Source organism: Macrotis lagotis, chromosome 1 (assembly GCF_037893015.1).
Source record: "Macrotis lagotis isolate mMagLag1 chromosome 1, bilby.v1.9.chrom.fasta, whole genome shotgun sequence".
In the NCBI taxonomy this organism is placed as follows: Eukaryota; Metazoa; Chordata; class Mammalia; order Peramelemorphia; family Peramelidae; genus Macrotis; species Macrotis lagotis.
This window is the reverse complement of record NC_133658.1, coordinates 359,587,604-359,596,119: the sequence shown is the minus strand read 5'-3', so window position 1 is coordinate 359,596,119 and position 8,516 is coordinate 359,587,604.

Genomic DNA, 8,516 nt, shown 5'->3' with positions numbered 1-8,516 from the left:
AAAGATGGAAAAGACCCTCCCGACTGACTGTTGGCCAGGAATAGACTGGATTGGGCGGGGACGGCCTTTGGAGCGTAGCCGCGGACTCCACCCGTCGGGGCCCCCTGTGGAGGCCTGGGATTGGGAGATTAGTTGGGGGTCGGTTGCCCCGGCCTGCGCGTGGCGCGAGTGCAGATTTCCCAGGATTTTCCCTCTTTCCTTCCCCGACTCCCCCTCCCCCCGCTTCGGTTTCCCGCGCGCGCGCGCCGGAGTCCGCGCTCATTATTGGCTGGGGGCCGAGAGAGGCCGCGGCGGCTCGTTTCCTGCTTCGGGCGGGGGGTGCCTTGTCCCCGAGTGAAAAATAGACCCCCTCCCCCGGCACCCTCCCTGAGGCCTACCCCGGGCCAGCCATTGCTTCCCAATAAGCGGGCTTTGGAGCCCGACTGCGGCCCCATCCTCCCACTATTCTCTTATTAACTCGTTTAGGACATTAGAAAACAGGCTTGGAGGCGCTGAGGTATCGCCTGCCTTCGTGGTACCTGGGTTGGGACCTTCATTTGAACTCTATATAATGTAAATCACACAAAGATTGGAGAAGACGACTCATACTACTTTCTGGCTCTGTCTCGGCCAAATGTTTTGAAACATTTCTAAAACCTTGTTGAGGTTTATTTTTTGCCTGAATATCTTGGATTATATTATTTTAATTGAGCAGATTCAACTCTTGGATGTAGGTGGTTCAGATAATAAACGGGGTTAATAGTCCCATTTTACAAATGAGCAAGTCCAGGGAGACCAAAGTTTTGATACACATTAAGAGATGTGCGTTTAATAAGGTGTTTTTCAGAGGCAGCGCATCAGACATTACCTTTGGACAGGAATCTTCCTCACCAACCTTTTGATTCCTCTTTCCTTCAGAGCGGGTGCTACCTTCTACAATGGATCGTGGTTGTGTTGAAATAACTGGACAAAACTCTAAGACCTTTGAGTAAGTTGATTCAACACATTTCTTTTTTTGTTTTTGCTGAGGTTCCTAATATGATCTCCCAGCATTTTGAGATTGAGACCAGATTAGAAGGTTTTTCCCATCTCCACAATTCTAGTTTCATGGTAGCTTTTGGCCTTTTCCAAAAGTGACAAATCCTTTATAAAATCACTTTGAATGTAGAATTTTTTTAAATTCCAGGGTCAGTGTTCTTAGGTCAGGTTGAGATAGTTTACCTTGAAATACATTCCTTTACTGAACTACATTATAATATGCAGCAACACTATCAACCCTTGTCCTCTGCTACATCCCTTTCTTGGCTTAAACTAACACTTTTGGTTACCCCAAGATTACTCTCTCTGTTATGGAAAAAACTACCCTTGTTGCTTGAGGACTATTGTTGGAGTTGGAAATGGGGTATAATGGTTCTTTAGGGATGCCTCCCAATTTCTTTGCCTTTCATTTAGTGCACTCTTATTAAAGAAGCCTATGGAATGCCTTCACTTAAATGTCCTACAATACCAAATTTAATTTATCTGAATTGGAACTCATCACTTTTTCCCCAAAACCAACCCTTTTGGCATCTTAGAATGTGTCAATGGCAGGGCCTTTCTCTCTGTAATCCAAGATTAAAACCAGGGTGTTACCTTTGACTCCTCTCCCCTCCCCCACCTGCATTTAGTCAAATATTTCACTTCTGTAAACTCCATTTCTGCTACTTCTCCATTTTAGGCCCTTATTCTTGGCTGTTTCAGTAGCTTTCTAATTGCTCTCCATGTCTCAAATTTCTACCAATCCATTCTGCACACTTGTGTATTCTTCTAAAGCAATTTCCCTAATGCACAGCTCTGATCATGTGGCTAAATCAACAGTATGACATAGCAACCAAAACAGTGCAAACTTGGACTGCATTAATAGAGCTCTAGTGTCCAGAATAGCTGGCAGTACCTGCACTGGTCAGATCACATTTTAAGTATTATGTACAATTCTGGGTGCTATATTTTTGGAACCCTATATGAAAGCTGAAATAAATAAAATCTGGCAAATAGAACAGTAAAGGGAGTTGAAAATGATCAAATGAAGGAACTATGTGTATTTAGTTTACAATAAGAGAAAACTTGGGGGAGATTTTTTTTGACCTATGATTTCATCAGTATAGGAACTCTCCAGTGAAAATTGCCTCATTAGAGTTATCAGAGACAGAGAGACAAAGTGGTCTTGTTGGTGGTCACATGAGAAGCAGAATTCGAATTGCTAGTCCAATAATTAGTCAAAGAAGTTTTGCTTTATTATCCACACCAGAAATGCTCTATTCAAATTACCACAAAGTTTTGTATGGACGACCTGTAGAACTTGCCCATCAATATGTATCTCTGAGACAGAGTACAGATGGGAAGTGATTTGGGCTTACAGAGGAGCAGGCAGAAAACATAACTGACTTGCCTTCTGAAAATGGCAAAACTTTTCTAATGACCCAAGCTTACCATGAAAGCAAAAGTTATTTTTTAAAAATATCATCATTCTAGCAAAGGAATGCAACAGTCTTTGAAGAATTTAAAATGACTATCCCTACTAGCCTAATAACCTAAACCCAAAGACTTCAGTTATTGGGGAAAGGACTCAGTATTTGACAAAAACTTCTGGGAATATTGTACAAATGTCTGACAAAAATTATGTTTTAAATCAACATCTCACTTTATATCAAGATAAGTTGCAAATATATAAATGACTTGGATATAAAAGGTCATAACAAACAAATTTGAACAAGAAATAAATTAATTTTTGTAATTACAAAAGAGTTCATGATAACAAGATAAAAAGTATCCTAGATGATAAAATGGACAATTTTGATTATATAAAATTGTTTATATTCAAATAAGCCCATTGCAGCAAATTTTAGAAGGGAAATTGTTAACTGAGGAAAAAATCTGTAGCAAGTTTCTCTAATAAAGGTCTCATTTCTAAGATAAATAAAGAACTGATTCAAATTTAGAAGAAGGGCTAGTCCCCCCAATTGATAAAAATTCAAAGGATTTGAACAGGTAGTTTTCAAGGGAAGAACATCCAGCCATATTAAAAAATATGAAAAATTCAAAATATTGATAGCCATATGAAAAAAATTACCCATAGAGAGATACAAATGAAAGCAAGTTTGAAGTTTCATCTTGGAACCATCAGACTTGCAAAGTCAACAAAAAAAGGGAAAATGACAAAGTTTGCAGGCTGTAGAAAAATAGGCAAACCAAAGCAGTGTTGATGGAATTATGATTGGTACAGTCTTTCTGGAAGAAAATTTGAAACACTGATCTTCTAAAAGTTACTAAACTGCTTATCCTTTGACTCAGTGAGGTTCTCTATTAAAAAAAATACTTATAGCAAGTTTCTTTATAGTAGCAAAGAACTGGAAACTTAAGGTATACTCATCAACTGGGAAATGACTGAATGTATTATGATATAGGAATGAAATGAAATATTATTATGCTGTAAGAAAGGAAGAGACAATTTTGGAGAGAGACTTGTTAGGCCTGAAACAGATAAAGTAAGAAGCAGAAAAATGATTTTTATTATAACACCAGTATTGTAAAAACTAACAGTTCTGAAAGACTAAGAATTTCAGTTAACTAGGTGGCACAATGGGTGGAACACAGGCCCTAGAGTTAGGAGGATCTGAGTTCAAATTCATCCTCAGACCTTTAACACTAGCTCTTGTGACCCTGGGCAAGTCACTTAATCCCCATTGCTTCACCTAAAAAAGAATCCTGAACAACTCAGTGATCAAAAATTATTTCAGAGGACCACTGGAGAAGAATGCTACCTATCTCATTGCAGGTGATAGACATGCACAGAATGAGACATCTTTGGATATATTCAGCATATGAATTTATTTGACTATGCTTATCTTTTATAAGAATTTTTTCTCACTTTTAGTTGGGAAGAATAGGGAGTAAAAAGTTTGATTACTGAAAAATAACACAAAGAGAGAAATCACATAGCTAATATGGGAATTTTTTTGCATGACTTCACCTGTGTAATCAATATATGGCTTGCTTTTTTGAAGGGAGGGGCAGCTAGGTGGCATAATGGATAAAGCACAGCACTGGCCTTGGAGTCAGGAGTACCTGGGTTCAAATCAGGCCTCAGACACTTAATAATTACCTAGCTATGTGGCCTTGGGCAAGCCACTTAACCCTATTTGCCTTGCAAAAACCTAAAAAAAGGGGGGGGGCAGGAGAGGAGAGAGAATTTAAAACAAATTTTTTTTTAATGAATTTTAAAAAAAATTACATATAATTGGGAAATATTTAACAAAATAAAAAAGAGCAACCAAAGACATGGTTGGTGTGAATAGACTATATATATAATTGATGAGAAATTTGAATAGTAGTGAAATATATTATTTAAGGAGTTGGATAATTAGATGTTAACCTATTTTGATGAAGGGTTGACAATTGGACAACTATTAGAGTCATGATTTCAGGAGAATTAAGGTTTCCAGCTTGTTGGGCAGACCCCTGTGGTAAACTTAGAAGAGGACATGTACAAGTCTGACCCAGGATGTGCAGGCAAAGACAGAGGTTGATTTGAATTTCCAGACTGATGATTACTGATCCATTTGAGTTTAACTTTTGTTATTTGGGTGCTTCAGTCAAACTATGCTAATCACTATGCCTTATGTACATCTCCAAAAGGAATTTCCACTCCTGCTGATCCATACACCTCAATCCTTTATTTCCTTTCAATATTTGTCCTCATGTTGCAATTCTAAGCTTCATTGCTTGCTTTCTGAGGGGAAGTCTTTCCCTTCTTCCTTAAGGAAGTCTACCATTGTAGAGTTCCATTTGGGAATAAATAGTATAAGAGATTAGGGAGTTCCCAGATTCATATATTCATTTTTGATAATGACAGTAATAGCTGGTATTTATATGGGGTAAGAGTTTACAATTTGTTCACACACATTATCTTAATTGTATCCTTACAAGAATCTTATGATAGTATTAGTATTATTAGCCCTATTTTACAGAGAGAAAACTGAGTTTCATTCACACAGTAGAAATAACTTTGCCTTAGGTCATACAATGAGTTTTTTGTGGAGCCAGACCTTGTATGCATGTCATCTGATTCCCAGACCAGTATTCTTTCCATGGCCACATCTAATGTCATCTAGAACCCTCTCAGGAGTTACCTTCTCAAGAATGTTCACTAAAAGCTCTCTTATATAGAAGTAGCCCCTATGTTAGAAAATACAACAACATTGGTTGTTCAGCATAAATATCATGGCTAGTTTGAGGTCTACTGAATTAAAATATATACATATACAGGTATATTATATTTATATAGTATATCTGTAAAACCAGAGATAAAAATGAATATATCAGTTGCTGGTCAAAGTAATTTTAATATTATACCCAGAATTAGGATTTCTTTTTTTTAATATTTAATATTTATTCTCATTTTGTACAAATAATGATTTTTTATACATTAATAAAAATATCCTTGTGTAATAGTAAACTAAATACCCCCTCCCCCAAAAAAATATAGACTCACTTGAGTGATAAAGTAAAGGGGAGAGAAAAAAATTGAAATTAAAAAGAAAATAAAAGTAATAATTGTAGGTATGGCCAGGTGGCGAAATGGACGGAGCACCAGTCCTGGAGCCAGGCGCACCTGAGCCCATATCTAGCCCTGTACACCCAACAATCACCCAGCTGTGTGACATGCAAGCCACCCCAACCCCACTGCCCTGCAACCCCCCCCAAAAAAAAGACCCAAAATATAATAAAATAGTAATAATAGTAGGGGTGGCTGGGTGGCGGACAGAGCATTGGCCCTTGAGCTAGGAGCACCCAGGTCCAAATCCAGCCTCAGACACCCAAGAAATCACCCTGCTATGCGGCCCCAGGCAGGCCACCCAGCCCCATTTGCTCTGTACCCTCCCAAAATAATAATAATAATAATAATAATGAAAAATGTGCTTCAGTCTTTGTTCCAACACCAACAATTCTGTTGCAGGTGGATCACATTCTTTATAAGTCCATCACAAAAGTTACTTGCATGTTTTTTCCACCATTGCCATTGCTGATTGCAATTCCCTCCTTTCGTATTTCTCAACTACCATGTTTTATATTTTCTCTCTCCTTTCACTCTGACTCTGCTGTAGGGTAGCTGAGTGGCGCAGCAGACAGATCACTGGCCCTGGGGCCATGAGGCCCGAGCCCCCATACCATACATTAAGCCTAGCATCCACCTGGCCCTATGGTCCCAGACAGGCTATCCACTCCCAGCCCCTTGCAGGAAGTAAAAAAGAAAATGTGTTATATCTGACCACTCTCCCCCCATGGTCCATCCTCTCCTCCATGTCCCCTGCCTTACTCCAGATGTCTATACCCCATTGAGTATATATGCTGTTTCCTCTCCTAGCCACCTCTGATGAGAGCGAAGATTCCCTCATTCCCCCTTGCCTTCCCCCTTCCATATCATTGCAATAGCTCATTGTAATAAAGAAAAATCTTATGTGAAATATCTTGCCTATTCCCCCTCTCCTTTTTCTTTCTCCCATTACATTTCCCTTTTTTCTATTGACTCCATTTTTACACCATATTTTATCTTCAAATTCAGCTTTCTCCTGTGCTTCAACTATAAAAGCTCCTTTATTAACTGAGAAGGTTCGTATGAGTATTATCAGTGTCATTTTTCTATGCCAGGAATACATGCAGTTCATCATCATTAAGTCCCTCATATTTTCCCCCTCTCCTCCACTCTCTATGCTTCTCCTGAGTCCTGTATTTGAAGATTAAACCTTCTGTTCAGCTCTGGCCATTCCAACAGGAACATTTGAAATTCCCCTGGTTCATTGAAAGTCCATCTTTTTCCCTGGAAGAGGACATTCAGTGTTGTGGGTAGTTGATTCTTGGCTGCATTCTAAGCTCTTTTGCCTTCCAGTATATTATATTCCAAGCCCTATGAGCTTTTAATGTAGTTGCTGCTAAGTCCTGTGTGATCCTGACTGCAGCTCCACAATTTTTGAATTGTGTCCTTCTGGCTGCTTGTAATATTTTCTCTTTGACTTGGGAGTTCTGGAACTTGGCTATAATATTCCTAGGGGTTGGTTTTTTGGGATCTCTTTCTCAGAGGGATCGGTGGATTCTCTCCATTTCCATTTTGCCCTCTGCTTCTAGGATATCAGGGCAATTTTCCTGTAGTAATTCTTTGAAAATGATATCAAGGCTCTTTTCCTGATCATGACTTTCAGGTATTACAATAATTTTTAAATTATCTTTCCGAAATCTGTTTTCCATATCAGTTGTTTTTTCAATGAGATGTTTCACATTTTCTTCTAATTTTTCATTCTTTTGGTTTTGAAGTATTGATTCCTGATTTCTCTTTAATTCATCAATCTCCCTGAGTTCTATTCTTTGTCTGAAGGATTTGTTTTCCTCAGAGAGTTTTCTTATCTCTTTTTCCATCTGGCCAATTCTGCTTTTTTAAAGCATTCTTCTCCTCAATAACTCCTCAATAACTTTTTGAACTGTTTTATCCATTTGACCTAAGCATGCTATTTTCTTCAGCATTTTTTTGGATTTCCTTGACTAAGCTGCTGACTTCATTTTCATGTTTTTCCTGCATCTCTCTCCTTTCTTTTCCCAGTTTTTCTTCTAACTCCCTCATTTGATTTTCAAAGTCTTTTTTGAGCTCTGTCATAGCCTGAGCCCAATTTCTGTTTTTCTTGGAGTCTTTAGATGCAGGAGCTTGTGCTTCCTCTCTCCAGACTGAGTGTTTTGATCCTTCTTGGGCTCATATGCAAAATATTTCTCAATGGTGTTCCTCTTGTTTCTCTGCTTGGCTAATTTTCCCAGCCTTATCCTGTTTTGGGGGTGCTTTCTGAGCTTTGGGGATACTCCCATAAGGATCTCAGTGTGTGAGGCTCTGTCCTCCCTCTTGGTCTGTGAATGACCATATGCAGCCCCCCCCTGCCATGGGGCTGAGGTGGGGGGGCCCTGCTGTTTTATGGGGGGGCCTAGACTGCAATCAGGATCTGAATCTGGTCAGAGCCCCAGATTCCTGTTCCAGGGGCAGAGCTCTGCAGTCTCTCTCTTCACTCTCCTCCCTGGGTTTGATGGGCTCATGCCCTGGGGGCTCCTGCTTACCACCCAGCCTGTTTCTTTTTCCTGGATCTGCCCTGCTGAGGCCAAGCTGCTTGCTGTGTGCCCTGAGGGCTGGGCTTCACGTGCTTGTTCTGGCAGAGGTCCCCCGCTGTTCCCCCAATCTGTGCCTGGTTCTCCCTGGGTGTAGGTCAGGAAACTCCCCTGCTGTTGTGAGGGTGGCTCCCAGAGCACTTGGGCACACATCTGGTGGGCCGCCCCTCCAACCCCGGGGAGCAGAGCCTTTCTGCTCTTTTCCAGGTTACCTCGAGTAGGAGAACTGCCTCACTGGGTCCCTCTGTGGGTTTTTGTCTCTCGAAAATTTAGTTAGAGTCCTTAGTTTATAGTTTTTATGAAACAGTGCCTAGGAGAGTTCCTCTCTTGTCATCTTGGCTCTGCCCCCCAGAATTAGG